The sequence below is a fragment of the Pan paniscus genome, chromosome 2 (assembly GCF_029289425.2).
Source record: "Pan paniscus chromosome 2, NHGRI_mPanPan1-v2.0_pri, whole genome shotgun sequence".
Classification (NCBI taxonomy): Eukaryota; Metazoa; Chordata; class Mammalia; order Primates; family Hominidae; genus Pan; species Pan paniscus.
Genome location: NC_085926.1, coordinates 35,315,555 through 35,333,964, shown reverse-complemented (window position 1 = coordinate 35,333,964; position 18,410 = coordinate 35,315,555).

The following is an 18,410-nucleotide window of genomic DNA, read 5'->3' as shown; positions in this document are numbered from 1 at the left end:
GTTATAATAAATAGCAAGATTTAAAATATAAGTACCTAGGATTAAAGTAAATACCTGGTTATTCTATTTAATACAAATTCGGAGTTATATCACTGGCCTAAGTAAAATTTTCTTTGAATTTTTAATTATAGAAAATTCTGAGTGTTGTTTTTTCCATTGAGTTTTCAGTTTGGAATTTTCTTCTGCAACAATACTGTATAAACAGTGATGTGCTAGTTGGTATTTAACAACTAGCTCTCCATGGGCAGAAAAAAAAACAAAAAAAAATTATCTGTTACATTTGCTGATTTCCATGCTGTAGAAACCCCCATGTGGCCAATTTTTGTTGAGAGAATAAAAATAGTAACACATGTAAAATAGTTAGACTAATGCCTGGTACAAAGTAAACTTTGTAGAAATATTATCTATTTTTAGCAAAAGTGTAGGAACACCAAATATTCATCAATAGGGGAATGATAAACAAATTAAAAATGTTCCAATGTTTCCTATTGAGAAAATTAAAAGCAGTTAAAGAAAGTAAACTAAATCTATGGAAAATTACATGGACTCTTTCAACATTTAAGAAATGTCAATTCATTGGTTGGTTTTCATGGTTTCTGATGAGAAGTCAGTTGTTGTTATTATACCACTGTATTTATGCTGTTTATTTTTAAATCTGGTTATTTTTCAGAATTTTATTTTATTTTTGGCTTTTGGTAGCTTGATTATGATGTTCTAGGTTGGACTGTCTACTAATTTATTTTCGCTGGGATCTGTTAAGCTTCTTTTATATGTTGATCAATGTTCTTCACCAATTTTGGAAAATCTCAGTCATTACTTCCTTAAATATTTCTTCTGTTTCATTCTCTCTAATCTTCTCACAATTCAGTTAATCATGTATTTGGCCATTTGAAATAAATCTCTATTATTTTCTTTTTATTTCATTAACTTCCCCATCAGTAAATAATGTACTAGAGTACTTGAAGCAATTCTGTTATACTATTTTCTTCTTCACTAATTTTTCTATCAGTCTTTAGTTTAAATAGTTAATAATAAACTTTTTTGAGCTCATCAATTATTTTTTATTTTTTGCTTCTGTCTATTCTACATTTTGAACAAATCCTTACCGTCAGATGTTGCATTTTTCAGCTCTAGAATTTCTATGCACTGATTACTTTTTTAATTAATAGACTTTACTTTAGATATAAGTTTTAGATTTACAGAAAAATTAAGCAAAGCAAGTGGAGTTTTTATATAATTTATTAATTCCCTTCTCAGTTTTCCTATTAATAATATTTTGCATTGTTGTGGTAATCTGTTAACAATTAATGATCCAATATTAACACATTACTAACATGAGTCCGGTAGTTTACATTAGGGTTCACTCTTGGTATTGTACAATCTATGGGTTTGACAAATGTAAAGTGACATATATCCACAATTACAGTAACATTCACAATATTGTCCCTGACCTAAAATCCTCTGTGTTTTACCTGTTCATTCCTTCCTTCCTTCCTTCCTTCCCCAGAAACCCTGGTAACCACAAATTTTTTTATTATCTCTCTAGTTTTGCCTTTTCCAAAATTTTGTATAGCTGGAATTATGTAGTATGTGGCATTTCAAATTGGCTTCTGATATGGTTTGGCTTTGTGTCCCCACCCAAATCTCATATTGAATTGTAATCCCCATAATCCTCATGTGTCAAGGGAGAGACCAGGTGGAGGTAGTTGAATCATGGGGGTGGTTCCTCCAATGCTTTTCTTGTGATAGTGAGATCTCACAAATCTAATGGTTTTATAAAGGGCTCTTCCCCCTTTGCTCAGCATCTTTCCTGTCACCTTGTGAAGAAGGCACCTTGCTTTCCCTTTGCCTTCTGCCATTATTGTAAGTTTCCTGAGGCTTCCCTAGCCATGCCAAACTGTGAGTCAATTAAAACTCTTTCATTTGTACATTACCCAGTCTCGGGCAGTTCTTTTTAGCAGTATGAAAATGGACTAATACATTTAGCCATATGCATTTAAGATTTCTCCATGTCTTTTTGTGAATTGATAGCTCATTTCATTTATTGCTGAAAAAAATTCCATTGTCTAGATGTACCATGGTTTGTTTATCTATTTACCTATTACATTGAAGACCACCATAATTGCTTCCAAGATTCAGCAATTATGAATAAAGTTGCTATAAACATCCATGTACAAGTTTTATATGGCTGTAGGTTTTTAACTCATTTGGGTAAATACCAGGGAGCATGATGGCTGGATCCTATGGTAAGAGAATATCTAGTTTTTTTGTGCCAAATGGCCTTCCAAAGTAGCTATACCATTTTGCATTCCAACCAACAATGATTGAGCATTGCTGTTATTCTACATGCTCACCAGTATTCGATGTTGTCAATGTTTTGGATTTTGGCCATAGTAATAGGTAAGAAGTGGTGGCTTTTTGTGGTGACATGTCTGCTCAGGTTTTTTGCCCATTTTGCAGTTAGGTTGTTTGCTTTCTTATTGTTGAGTTTTAAGAGTTTCTATATGTTGAATATCAATCCTTTATCATATATATAATGGAAATATTTTCTTGCAGTGTGTGGTTTGTCTTTTCATTTTCTTAGTAGTGTTTTTTGCAGAGCAGAAGTTTTTACTTTTAATGAACTACAACTTACCAATTTCTTTTGTCATAAATTGTGCTTTTAGTGTTGTACCTAAGATGTCATCACTAAACCTAAGGTTATATAGATTTTCTTCTATGTTACCTTTTAGAAGTTTTATGATTTTGTATTTTATATTTAGGTCTATGATCCATTTTTAATTAATATTTGTGAAAAGTATGAAGTCTGTGTCTAGATTATTTTTTTCCATGTTCCTACCCAGTTCTTCCAGCATCATTTGTTGAAAATATTATCTGTTCTTCACTGAGTTTCCTATGCTCTTTTTTCAAAGGTCAGTTGACTACCTTTATGTGGGTGAACTTATAGGCTATTTTGATTTATTTCTCTATTTATTCATCAATACCTCATTCCCTTTGTAATTTTATTGTCTGTGTTGAAGTTGGATAGTGTCAGTCATCTGACTTTGTTTATCTCCTTTACAGTTGTGTTGGCTATTCTGGGTCTTTTACCATTCCATGTAAGCATTAAAACCAGGTTGTCCATATCCACAGGGGAACTTGCTGAAATTTTGATTGGAATTGCATTGAATCTACAGATCATTTTGGTAGTAGGCAACATCTTAACAATATCAAGACTTCCTATTCAGGTTCATGAACTATCTCTCTATTAACTTAGACCTTCTTTGATTTAGTTCATCAGAATTGTGCAGTTTCCCTTATATGTTTATATATGATGTATATTATACATATACTGTCTCATATATATTATATATATATATTAGATTGGTGCAAAAGTAATTGTGGTTCTTGCCATTAAAAGTAATGGTAAAAACCGCAATTATTTTTGCACCAACATAAATTTTTATATATGTATTTTATATCTTCTCTGCTAAATTTCTTCATCATTTTATTCATTTTTGTCCATTTTTCTATAATTTTGACCAAATTTAAATACTTATTTTTAATACATTGTTTTTTCATTTTAATATCAGAATCTCTGGCTCTGCTTATATTACATATTTTTTCCTTTGCTTACCTATGTGTCATATTTTCAGACTTTTTGTTGTATTCTGAGAATTAGATTTAAAGAGAAATCATAATAGAGACTAAAGTTAATATTATTTTTCCCCAAATGGGGCATTCCCATTCCACTGTCAGGAAAGCAGGAGAGAAGTTGGTTCCTTTTATTCCTTTAGATATAGAGCTGAGTTTGAGCTGTGTGTAACTTGAGTTAGTTTCAATTCACATTCAGTTTTTAAAATCTTCATTTTGAGATCTGCCTTATTTTCATTTAGGCCTCTTCATCTTTAAGGCTTTGGGGATACAAATACCACAGGACTAGGAGAGATGCCATTCTGCTTTTAGCACCTCTTGCCACCTCCACCTACCACCTTTCCTGCAATGGTATACAGTAGAACAGAATAGGCATGTTTTGAGAATTAAATGTGTATTTGTGGAACTTCTAGATTTCAATCTCTCTTGTCATCTAAAAAAAGAACCATTACAACTCTTAACACTTTCTCATTACCTTAGCCAAGCCCTGGGAAATATAATCCATAATGACAGTATTTTAAGTACTTACATATATTAACTTATTTATTATTTCCAACACTGTGGGTAATGTACTATTACAATTTCCATTTGGAAATGGGAAAACTGAAACAAAAAAGTGTTTAAAAGAAAAATTGCCCAAAGGCACACAGCTAGTAAGTTGCTCACATGAAATTAATGCTCTGTATTCAGTGTGTCAAGTTGACTTTCAGAAGGACTACCCCAGGAAAGTTATTTCATCTGCCTTGGGGACTGGAATTATTCATAAATGATATCTAGAAAAGATCTTAACATCTCTTTGCTCTTTCAGAACCTATGTATGGCTGTTTCTTTTCCAAACAATTTTTGAATAACAGAGTCTATGTCTGCCCCATCCTGTGCCTTTTCAGATAGTACCATGTATCATACCACCATTCCTTGGCATCAATAAAATTTGATGGTCTTACACTCTCTCCACTGATCATCCTCTCCCTTTGATATCTGTCTGATTTCCTAGCTTCAGCTGATTTAGAACCCTCCTGTCTTAGCCCTGTGCTTGGACAAAAAGAAAGATTTGGCTTTCCTTTATCCCATACCTATCTCACTAAGCTTTATCTCTTGCTGCTCCTGGTTAGTGGAATGCCCTTTTCCTGGCCATGGGATCTTTTGTCTTTTCCAGGCTTTTTTGTTGATAAGGACTGTGGATGACAACAGGGATATAGCAATAATAGCTTAGACATATTATTTATTAGGCATTTGGATGCAAATCAAATGAGGATAAATATTGAGTGAAGACTATATTATGTTATTAAATATAATAAATACAATATAATATTTTATGTTCCTATACAAACTATTCAGCTATAAATGAAGCTGAGGTCAGGTTAAAAAACACAGAACAAGTAAATTAAACAATGTTGATTCTCAATAGTATTTTATGTCATAGGCTTTGAGTAAGACTCAAGTCAAATTCTAGTTGAGGTTGAAATAATTCAAAGTGACACCTCATACCAAACAAAGAGCTACCTGGTTCACATAAGTGGATCCTCTATCAATATCCATATTTATAAATGTAAAATGCCATTATTGGCATTTAGATAATCAATATTCACATTTGGAGCTCTCATTTTCATGAAAAAGCTTAGAAAAAGAATGGAAAATGTCACACTACTGGTTCCTTTTTGTGAGTACAAGAAGGTGTCTCTAATATCTTGTGTCTGTATTAGCATGTATTCTTTAAGATGAAAAATGACAACTCAATGTAATTGTTTTCTCACCTAAGCTGAGAACAATGTCCATAGCAAGGCATATTGATTTTTAAGCCAGTGATCATTTTTGTGCTTAAAAAGTCCAAGTACCATGGGCCACTATTTTAGTTGTGGATAAAATATATTCAGAAATGAAGTAACCATCTCAGCCAATGACAACTGCAGCCCATCCTCATCCTGGAATTCAGTGAAGGCTTGTCATGCTGTCTTTTCTTTTGAAGTTCCATGAAGAGTCACATTAAGGGGGTGAATGCTCCCATTTTAGGTTCCATTTAGGCCACCCTATTAACTTTCTGTTAAAAGCTTTTTCTACTTTATTTTTTACCCATTTGAACATTTTCTTGTAAAATCTCTGGCTAGAAGAAAATTTCCTTTAAGAAACTTTGACTGAAACATAGACACCGTTTTTAAGTTATAAGCCTTTGAAGAGAAGTACAGGTTTTCTAACTCTGTAAAAAAATATTCAATTCTATCTTTTATTTCACAGTCATACTCAAATAGGGTTTGATATAAAACTCTAAATCTGCCTTTATTTTACTGATCCTACTTGAGAAGTAGTGGGTCAAACTTTAGTTGAAATTTAACATATTACTTTTTAAAATTCAAATTACTGAACACTAAAACTATGGGATGATGCTATTCACTGCTTTATCCTATACTTCGTAGGAATAAAAATAGAATTGTTATCTTGGATCAACTTTTTAGTTTTCCTCTGGGAAACATTTGTAGAGAAATCTTTTGGCATCTTATAGAGGCCTAATAATGGCTTAAGTTATGATTAGCCAGAACAAGTATAAAGGGAAAGTTTGAGGGTACCCCCATTACAAACTTCTGCTTCCAAATACCAAGTGTACTATTTTGTGTTATTATAGCTTAAGTCCTTGAGGACCTGACAGGGAGTTTTGCAATGATTTGTAAATGGAAAGACCACTGGAAAGTATTCAATATTAAGAACTAACAGCACATTAAGAAGAATCTTGCAAGACTGATAAGTTAGTCCTTTTTTAAGATGGAGTAACATAACTGAGGTTATATTCATTTACGTCTTGATGATAAAAGATCATCAGTCAAAAAAGGTAGTAAAGAATGCTCTTGAAGAGGGAGTAGTTACCCAAATGACTCCCAAGAACTCTATTCATGGGAAAAGGGCAATATTTGGATAAGTTGAACTGGTTAGTTGGAGAGTTGTAGGCATGAGTTTGGAAGTGAGGTGAAGAAACATAAAGCCAGTTAAGAAACATATAAGCAGTTAAGAAACTACTAAAGGAAACATTAGTAGTCCTTTAAGAAGTGATAAAAGTGTTTATAGAGGAAAATGGTGACATATATGAATTTTGGAAAGTAAATTCCACCCAGTAAACATCAGGGAAAATAGATCCAAAAAGAAATCCTGGGAGAACGAGAAATCCTTCAAAAATCTGTAATCTGGAGGAGAGATAATGGAGAAGTTAGAGTGGCATCTGAGAGGAATGAACAAAGTTTATGTACTTTGGAAATGAGGAATATGCTGTGAACAACAATTATTTGAAGATTATATTTGCATAGAAAGAGAAATTGAAGCATAATTATCATATTTTTTGAGAAGTATTAAAAATACTCTAGAATATTGTACTTAACTTTTACATAAAATTGATTCATTCTTCAAGTTGTTAGAAACTAAACACTTTATTTTTTACTATGGTTATCTGGAAACTTGTTAGATATGTTTCATGAATTTAAATCTTTATATGTCTACTAAACTAGACTTTCTGGAAAAGATGACATTCTTTGTACCTAACACATGTAAGATAAAGGATAGGTTTTCAGAAATTGTAATAGAACAAATTGACCAGAAAATCACAATAATAACAATAATCATGGTAATACTTATAAAGGCAGTATTTTTATTATTCAAAACAAAATTTACATGTATTATCTCCTGTGATTCTCTGTGATCTAGATAACTTTATAATTAAGAAAACTTCAAAATAGTTAAAGAACTTCCCCAAGATCACAGAGTCTAAACATTTTTCTGCTTTTCAATATACCAATTATCTCAAAAACAAATGTTGAGCTGATGCTGGGGCTTCAGTGATCTTTCCAGAATATTCCAGCATCAGCTGGACAGAGACAGTGTAGCACTATTTAGGGTAATTGTCATTTAATATCTTTACACAACATTTCTTGTTAATGGCCCGTGTTTTATGCTTCTTCTCCACAAAACCTCTTTTCTGTCCTTTTGTAGTTATAACAGCAACAGTCAATTTTCCTTTTTTTCTTTTTCATTAATCTAACTTAGGTGAACTTATTTATTATTAGTGAATTTTGCAAAGCTATTTCCACTGTCCCTATGGATTCCCAGATAATATGGTCCTAAACCTCCAAACAAATACTGACATTTCCTTATTAGAAATTATAATATCAATGAATACTGTAAAAATGATGCTATTGTTAAAAACAACACTAACAAAAGCTGCATTTATTTGCAAGAACGTTGAGATGAGTAACAATGGTCAGTGATAATATTTTCACCTAAAATAATTATAAGCAGTAAACTACTAATGAACACTACCATGAAACTTCAAAGAGGAAGAGATTAAGAATTAATAGGTTAAATGGAAGGTGAAATTAGATTTTATAAAAGAACTAAGTTTTTCAAGTGGTTTAAAAGGTAAGGGCTTTCATTGAAGCAAACCAGGTGATTGTGAAAAGGCACATTAAACATGACATTGTTTGGAAACTGTGGGAACTGATTATAGCTAATTATAGCTGAAGTAGATAGTAAAAATTGAGACAAAAATGGAAGTTGAGATCCCTCTGTCCAATATGGTAGACACTGGCACTATGTCATTGTTTAAACAAAATAAAATTAAAAATTCAGTTTCACGTTGACACTAGCCTGATTTCCAGTGCTCAGTATTTATGTTTGGCTAGTGGCTACTATAATGGATACCACAGAAATGAAGTAATTCTTTCATTTCAGGAGCTTCTTTAAAAGATCACCACAGACAGACAAGGGCCAAGTGATAATTGTATAGGCTCATATATAGCAAAATGAAGAGCAACGAAATGAAAAGTAAAATGAGAAATGTGAACCATATTATCAGTCCTGTCTTCAGCATATTAATCTTTTTCATATTTATCCTGATTTATTTAAAGCTGCTAAGCATATTTCTATAGCAACATAAATGCACTGGAGTTTTCAATTTTAACATAGATATAGATGGATTGGATTGGTGCAAAATTATTTTTTTGCAAAAGCTGCAATTACTTTTGTGCCAACCTAATAGAATCATAGAAAACACATACACAGACACACACACACACACAGACAACCCATAGAGAACATAGCTTTTTGCCAGAACCCTTTATTATAAACACAAAGGCACAAGTTTCTAGTGGTGCAAAATTAGTTGCTTAATATTACACAATTAATAAGATATTCAAATTAAGCCCTTGCCTTGTTTCTCACAACTAGGAACTTGTCCCAAAAGACCATAAAATATCCCTGGATCTGGATTTTGAAATTTAAAGATTATAGTAAATGTACTGGGATTTATTCTGTCCTTATTTTCAGGATATTCTGGGCTCTAAAAGTGGTAATATAGTAGAACCTCAACAGCTATTCACCTCAAATAATTAGACAGTGTGAATCCTGACAATTCTGGTGTTTGGTTCCGCAGTGGGGATCATAAGACAGAATTTTATTTACAGGCATATTATGGAGCCTTTGCTGTGAGCTCTGGGAAAGTTTTATTTTCTCTCCTATAAAAGAGGCACAAGAGAAACATGATGTATTTTCTTCTACTGGATATGCCTGGATGGACCTGGGAGTCGTATACCCTGAGAATGCAGCCAATGAAATAGCATGGCAGAATAGCCGACCTAGAGCCCTTCCTTCCATATCTGCAGCCACCTTCCTAGTCATTTCTTATTTAGTTATATAATAAAGATCATTTTTGTGGTTTATAAACAAGAATTATAATTAATTTTTACATAAATAAGGTAAGATGAAATACAGCAATTTTTATTTATATATTTTTTTCCTGGAGTGACATACATTTTATATACATTTTTAGTGCACATAACAGATAACCCAAAGAAAGAGAAAACATTCTAGTTTGAAAAATCAGTACATGCAAAAGTATAAAGTCAGAGAGCCTGATATTTTTAAAGAATAGTCAAGGTCTATTAGTTTTCAGGAAGGAATAATTATGAAAGCTTTAGTAGGTGGCAATAGGCAGGCAAATGTCAAATTAGAAACATATTATGAAATATTTTGCTTGGCATACCAAAATTATATAAATTTTATCCCAGAAGTAAAACCTTGAACTCTATGAGGAGTCCCCAAAGATGATTCTATTAATCCTATTTGAAAAACACTCATGGATTTTTTTTTTTGCTAGAGTAAGTTTAAAGGTTAATTCCCTTATTTAATAATAAACTTTCAGTCACAATATGTTGTTTATTATCTGTGCATATTATTTTAAACATTGATATTAGGATTTTCTACTACAATGTTAAGGAATAGTGGTGGTGGTTCGGAAGATAAATGTGAGAGGGACAGTTAAACCTCAAGCAGCTTGTGCAAAGACCATTTTGCCAAAAGTGTGTCTATGCAATTCTCAAAAGAAGGTTAGATATTCAAACACTCCTACACCTTCACAGATAATGGTAAAATAAATGTCTAGATGGACCCATTATTTTTGATAGAGAATATATGATTAACTTAATTAACTCAGTCCTCTAATTCACACCTTTCATCTTTTGAAAGGACACCACCAAAATCATGGGCAAACATATCACTAAAGTGTAGGTATCGAGACATGAGTATAAATAAATCTAATTAATTTTTAAAAATCATTACTGCACGCATGTGGATACAGTTCTAAATTTTAAACACATTTTCCCAGCATAAGAAAAACTCAGGTGTTCATACGCACTTTAAACAGAAAATGTTCCTGGCTCTTGCATTCATGCTGTTACTTAGTTGTTACTAATAGTAACTAGGGTATGTATCTTGAAATATGCTTTTAGCCTTGCTGTGCTAATAGTTCATTCTTGTTTGTGAACAATAGGGTTGAATTTTTCAGAGAGTATATTTAAGGCTTAATAAATGTAGTCCTTGGCTATGAAGTCAAGAATTTCTTAGGAAGGCTCTGGCTTATTAACTTAAGTTCTACCTGTTTACACTTGTGACATGTTCAACATCATGTCAGATGCTATGAGGGAATACAAAAGTAGAAAGAAAGTGGGTTGGATAGTGTCCCCTTCACATCAAAGTCATGTCCATCAGGAATCCCAATGCACCCTTATTTGGAAATAAAATCTTTGCAGATATAATTAGTTAAATTAAAATGAGATCATACTTGGTTAAGGTAGGCCCTGAAATCAATGATGGGTATATTTATAAGAGAATTGGGAGAAAGCTTAGACACAAAGGGTACACACAGGTACCCAAGGGAAAATGTCATGTGACACAGAGTCAGAGATCGGAGTGAGTCAGCTACAATCCAAAAAATGCCAAGGTTTGCTGGCAACTAGAAGCTAGGAGAGAGACATGGAAAAAATTCCCCCTCAGAACTTCCTGAAGGAACCAAACCTGCTGACACCTTGATTTCAGACTTCCAGCCACCCAAACTGTATCAGAATAAGACTTCTGTGGTTTTAAGCCACCCAGTTTATGGTAATTTGTCACAAGATCTCTATGGAAGGAATACACAAAAGAAACAAGGATTTGTGGAATCCATGCTATGGGGCCGATTCTGCACTAGACTTTCAATTGTTCATTGAATCCTTATAGGGATTCTATCCCTGTCACAGAGAAACCCAGAAACTCAGAGATAAAAAACAAGGAAACTAACTAAAGCTCAAGGTGGTTAATAACTTCACTCTCTTAGCAAATAATCATCGGGGGTCGAGTTCCTGTTTCTTCTGTTAAGTTCATCACCCTGAACTCCCTGGGCATGGATTTATTCCTCTTACAATGATGTGCTGCTGATTTTGGGATGTTCAGAAAAGAGGAGCTCAAGGAGTACTGGGGCATGAAAGGATATCTTCCATGAGGGAATGGAGCTGAAGCTGGCTTTTGAAATTTCAATAGGATTTGCATAGACATAGAGGTCTAAGCATGCTTTTCAAGGGGAGAGAGACTGGGATCCTAACTCAGTTTTATGGTTTAAGCAGTCAAATGCTGATACACATGCTGAATTGTACATTTTCTATGTAAGATTCCTGCATCTGTTGTATCTCAACGGTATATACTCTGCCAGAATTCATGCATATGACACATCTCCAAACCTTACAGACACCCTGCAGTATAGGTATGCTCATCCTCATAGTATGAATAAGAAAATGACTTTCTGAAAGGTTAAATGCTTTTGTTCAAGGTCACACGATTAGAAATTGATGACAGGGAATTCAATAAACAATGTTTCTGACTCCAAGCTCTATATACTCAAACTGTATATAATGGTAGAATAATTCTCCCTCTTCCCTTGCACTCTCTCTTTATCCATTTCTTTCTTTAAATTTGTGTAGTATTTTTATAGAATAGAAACAGCACTCGGTGGGATACAACTTATATAAGACACAAATCTCAATGAGAATGCAACATATTCATATCTTTCTGAACATAATGCATTTTAAGGCCTAAGTATCTGTATGTATTTGGTAGGGGAAAAAGGCATATTAATTATGACTAGGAGAGCACGGTTACTTAGCAGGAAACTTGCTCATCAACTCTGGGCCATGCAAAGTCAATGATAATTGCTCATTTTTTGTCTGTCTTGCTAAGCTAGGGGAAGGTATCTGAAGGGATGGGCTGTGTCACCACTATCATTACACACCTGCCTTCTGGCTCTATGCCTGGCATAAAGCATGTGATCAGTAAATGTCTTCCTGAATGAGTGGATACATGAATGAATTATTATATGAGATGATAGCTACCCTATGTTTCTTTGGTCATCATTGATGGTTGTTACTCAAGCAGTTGAAAACATATATAAGGTATCTGAGCTAAGACTCACATGTAAAGTGAAGTGCTTATCACTAACTTTCACTAAAAATAATGAAATTATGTTTAATATTTATATGTTTTGTAAAAATATACTTTTCTTAAAAACAAATAACGTACTCTACCTTTTTCTACCTTAAAGTAATTCTTCTAAATACCAGGCTTCTTTTGCTATACTCTCTTCTCTGACAGTGCATTAGGAGTCTAGACATAACACACGGTTAACAGAGCAAGATCGGGGATACATGTGTAAAAGGAATAAAAGAAAACCAATTTAAGAACCCATACAACCTCTCTGATAAATCCTTAATTCTTGTTTTAATGATTAATTAATACAAATCAGAATATAATGATAAATCCTTAATTCTTGTTTTAATGATTAATTTATATAAGCCAGAATATAAACACGTTTTGAAAGTTTTCTGATAATTTAAGCAAGACCTCATCAGGGTAATTGTATTCACACCATCTATTTAGGAATCAGTCTTTCCAAATAGTATTATATTAAGATAATGAGACAATATGCATATGCAAATTGCTGAAATCAAAAATCATGTTAATGAAAACATTAAACAGAAAATATTAGATAGAATGATAATTTGACATATGAAATACCTTCAACTATATGGAAAATTCATGCAAATAGCTTAACCATCACAACCTGATGTGCTTTTTAATCTACTAGAAAATTGCAAGGGGAGATGGACCACAGTGGCAGCGACTTTATTTTAAATTACGAGAAATGTAAAGGAGTATTCTTTTTGCAATTTCAATATGGATAAGTCCCAAGCTTTTTCTTCTGCCAGTTTCAACCTTGATGAAAGTCACTTGTGCCCTGATCCCACATGAAAAACTGCTAAGATTCCTGCAGTAGAGTCAGACAGATCCACAAGTCAGTTTCCCCTTCTCTCTCTTGCCCCTCCCATGCAATGCTCTGCATTATTTCTCTGGGTCTTTTTTGTTATATGTTGATTCTCAGGAAACATTTACTTGTATTTCTCTGCTATTTATTTGAACAGCAATATGGTCCCCTTGCGTTCATTTGGTCTTGTAGGATGACCTTTAATAAGGTGTGGGTTTCCCCTGGAGCACCAGAAGTTGTTTCCCGGGAGTATAACAATTCCCAGTCTCCCTTCTTCTACCCAGATGCATTGCATATGCTTAGGGAAAAGTCAGTTTCCAGTTAAGGGCTATTTTTCTAGAATACAGGGAAGATGTGTCAGAAAGATATCCTCCCAATAGCTGAAAAGAAAGGAAAGTTTTTTTTTGTCAAAGCTATTTTGTTCCAGACATTGTTCAAGGACATCCACAAAACTCTGAGAAGTAGGTATTATTATCTCTGTTTCTCAGATGAGCTAGTAGTAGTTAAGTGGTAGGTGTAGAATTTAAACTTAAATTTATCTGCTCCCAAAACTCTTTCCACCATACCCATTGACCCAGAAATATGCTTGCAATCAGCATAAAGCAAGCAGCACAATTTAAAGTATCTTTATATAAGCTGCTTGGAACCATAGAACCATAGTACAGTACTGATGGGAAGCTTAACAACCATTTAATCCAATCACCCCACTTAAAGATAAAAGCTCTAGCTTTAAGAGGTGCAGTGTTTTCCTCAAGGTCACATATTATAACTATAACCCAACTCTTCTAATTCCAATACTCATTCATAACAATATTCTACCTCTCACTTAACAATTTGGCTTGCTTTAATACAGCTTCTTTTTTCTTTTTTATATTTTCATCTTTATCCTCTATTGATTGATTGTCCTAACTGATGAAACAGAAGAATTTGCATTCACCAACTTTCTTCTCTCTCGTTGTGAACAAGTTTAAAGAATTTCCTAGAAAAAGGTCACTTGAGGTCCACCATGAATGAGAATGGATTGGAACAAACTGCAAAACTATTTGGAGTTTAATTCACTGATTGTTGAAAGATTTTCTTTTCTCTCTACTTTCAATCTTTTTTGAACTGAACTGATGTTAAAATGCAATTAATATCCTTACCAACTTGCCAGTCTGCAGAGTTCCGTGCTTCTGCTCAAACTGAAAAAAAAGAAACAGACAAAAAGCAAGCAAAAACATACAATAAAGCAAAAATGCATAGCTACTTCACACAGAGACAACTTCAATGTTTTTCCAGAGTCAGTGCTGCCTGAGGATGCATACCATTTGTCCTTGATAGTCAATTTTCTGCCATCTTGAGAACAGCTAGCAATCCATCCATCACTATGCTTGGGGTACATAAAAAGAACAGCACCTTGTAATGGTCTTTAAAAAAATTACTCCCAAAAGATAAGAGAGACCAAATGCTTGTTGTTTTTTAATAGAATTTGAATGAGAGATATTAAAAAGAAACAAACTAAAATATATATTCAATACATCTTACCGGCAATTGTCAAACTCTCTGTCTCTTTTTTGGACACATCTTTTGAAAATGGCTTTTGTTTTGACATTTTACCTGAATGCGTTTATCCCTAATGCTGGGGTCCCATTTTGGGAAACTAAGAACATGGAAAGCCCACTCCATAGACAGAAGTGCTGCAAACACTTTGCACATGTATTAGTCCCCAGATTAAAAAACAAACTCCAGATCAGGAGTTTTTGTAGTCTGTTACCACACCAAGTGGTTAAAATGTCAGTAGATACTAAGAAGTTACCGCTGCTGGCTCCACAAGTTTCTACAGAATATTCATTTTTCAAATCAGTTGGGATATAGAGAGATAGGTAGACTTTGAGGGTAAAAGAGACAGGAGGCATGGTAAGGAGGAGGTAATATCAAGAAGAAACCTGTCTGATTCATTATTAAATGAGAAATGCTACATTTTATTAAGCATTTGCTTAGGTCAATTTCCTCAGAAGCAAAGTCTGAGATAAGGATTCCTGTACAAGTGATGTATTTGGGGAGAAATGGGTGAGAAAAGAAGGATAAGACAGGGATAGGAGCCAAACAATGATGTGGTCTCAGCTGGAAATCAGCTTCAGCCTGATCTTGTAAGACGTTCTAGAGCTGCACTGTCCAATATATTAAGTAGTCATTGGCCGCAGGTGGCAATTAAGCACTTGAAACATGATTAGCCTGAATTGAAATGTGCCCCAAGTGTAAAATACATATCAGATCAAAGATGCAGCGCAGAAATGTAAAATATCTCATGAATAGTGTTTTTTTACTGATTACATATTGAAGTAATATATTGGGTTCACTAAAATATATGATTAAAATATTTCACCCACCCACTTTTTTTTTACTTTTTAAATGTGACTACTAGAAAAATTTCAATTACATATGTGGTTTGCATTGTATTTCTACTGAGCTACACTGCTTTGGAATGATCGTCTGAATTTACTTTAATCAGGAAAATAATACAGTCATGTAATGTCCCTCTCTCCCTCCCTCCCTCACTCTCTTCCTTCCTTCCTTCTTTCCTCCCTCCCTTCCTTCTTTCCATCCTTCCTTTCCTCCATCTTTCCTTCTTTCCATCCTTCCTTTCCTCCATCCTTCCTTCTCCCCCCCCACTTCTTCCTTTTTTCCTTTCTTCCTTTTTTGTTTGCTTCTTTCTCCTTAAAAAACAAACCTAACCATTAATGTGTATTTAACACTGACCAAGGCAGGACTGTCTTCTAGATCTCCTACTGAAGTTGCACAGAGGCCTGTGGTCTCATCATCCAAACACCCAGGCAGACATGTCCACAACTGTACTATCCTAAGCACAGCTACAGAATGCTCCTGACAGCTTGGTGGTGGGAAGAGATATTGGCAGCAGCTCTTCAAAATAAGCAGCTTATTCAAGGTTCAAAAACACATCATCAACTGGCTTCCAGGTACTGCCATCTTTTTATTTGTAGGCCCATGTTGTTGATGGCAGGTGAAAGCTATTGTGACAGGATACCAAAACAAAAGAACCCTACCTCATTCCATTTCTGAAGTAGTGCTACTTGCAGGCACCTGAAGGACACTTAAAAATTTAGGAGCAGCTGCAAAGAGTTAAATTATGTACCATAAAATTAATATTTAAGTTATAATTCATTACATAAATTGTACTGCAACTTATACCATTTCTACACCAGATTTTTTTCTTTGGTAACTTGCTAAATTCTTTGGTGCATGCTCAATTTCTAGAAACACTTGGTAACTAGACTGATCCCTTGCAGAAAGCCCTTTTCATAACATAAGGTGACCTTCATAGTCATCATTATCGTCATCATCATCATCATCATCATCATCATCATCACTGTGTCACCAATGATACTATTTTTTAACTTTTGTCCATGGCATATTGATTAGTATCAGGCACAATAAATGATTTATAATGTGTTGGGCATTTGGGATGTTAAAGCAAAAATTATGATGAATAAAATCAACAGTGTAGGCAGTGTGTTATCTCTTCTTTGACAATTTGTAGGTCAAAAGAATTTGAGTACAGGCAGCAATTCTAGAATATAACTCAACTGCATAGCATGTTACTAGGCTGAGGTCAATTTTATGTTATCTTTTTCTGTGCTTTCAGTTTTCTTGCATTTTAAAAAAGAAACTAAACAGCCAATCCAGCAGAGTGGCATAAGGAATGCACAGCTTACCAAACTCCATTGTCAGTGATAGTAAATACAACAGTGGATAACGTGGCAGAGCAGAGAGGAAAAGCAAACAGTGTCATGAATTTCTAGATATATTAAGCATCGGAAAAGTAATTAATATCTAGCAGGCTAATATTTGATCTAGAAAGTATTAATAGGGCCTTGATTTTAATATTTGGATCTAGCACTAATTTATCTAATCTTTTACAGTTAGATTATAATAATTTTTTTCTACAAAGGATGGAAGCTACATCATAGCCAAATAATAATATGCTATCTGTATATGCAAAACAGCTCAATTATTTGAGGCAATTAAACTAATATTTCAAGAGTGACTTGAAAGGAGGTTATCTTTGTAGGAAAGATTTCAATGAGAATTAGAAAAATAAAGCATTTTTTTGCTGTAATTCTGTGAAAAAAAGTACAAAATGGACCAAAGAAATTAGTCTTCAATGTTTAATGTTTATCATTACCAAAACCCAACTCTCTGATGACTTTTTTAATTATCTAGATGAAACTTTCTTGTTTTGCAAAAGTGATAATTTCTAAGGGAGGTTACTCTTGCTAGAGCTAGTTTTTACTGCTGCCTATACAAAAGCAAGAATAAAAATGGAAATAAAAATATGCTGCACTAATATTGTTTTCTAGATGTTTGCTCTTTGAAGCTTTCTTGGTATTATTTGCTGGTAATTTCTTAAATTAGAACCTTTCCCTTGTCTCTCTGATTTAAGTAAACAATAGCATTTCACATACTAAAGCTTTTATTTTAAAAAATCTCAAAAATCTTACTAATAACCACATTACCCCTTGCAGAAATTCCTGGATAAAAATGGTTCAGAAATGGGAAAGACATATGTAAATGGCAAGCCTCAGGATCAGAAAAGCCAGTGACTTAACCACAGTCCTGGATAGACGGTTATGGAATTCTGATTTTCATACCCCAGCATGATATTCTACTTCACTGTGACAAAATTGCTCCCATGAAGTTTAGTAAATCAACTACCAGACCTTACTAACTTAAGCTCAGGGAGAAAATAATAATATAAACATTGGAGTAGGTTTAGCTTGGCCAATTTGTGGAAGAACTCAAAGCTACTTCTAATTAGTAAGACAAAAAGTCTTCTGATATGTTAAAGGATATAGGTCCTGCCAGTTGGTTCAGTCCTTCATGTTGTGTACTGACTCTCAAACATGTCACCATTTTTTGTGCTAGTTTCTTGGATACTGACCACATAGTCTAAGACAGAAGCACAACTAATACACTGTTATTTTAAGTTATATTTGTTTCAGCTGTTCTATCTTAGAATGCAGTGAGTTCTATTATTTCCAGTTAAATGATGTTATATCACTGCATTAAAATGTCTAGTGTAAGAGGGAAGCAGTGGTTTTACATATGATTTTAATAGATTACTTTTACTGTCCAGTGGATAAGAGTAATGAGCCAAGAGAGTAATGGTGAGTGCTTT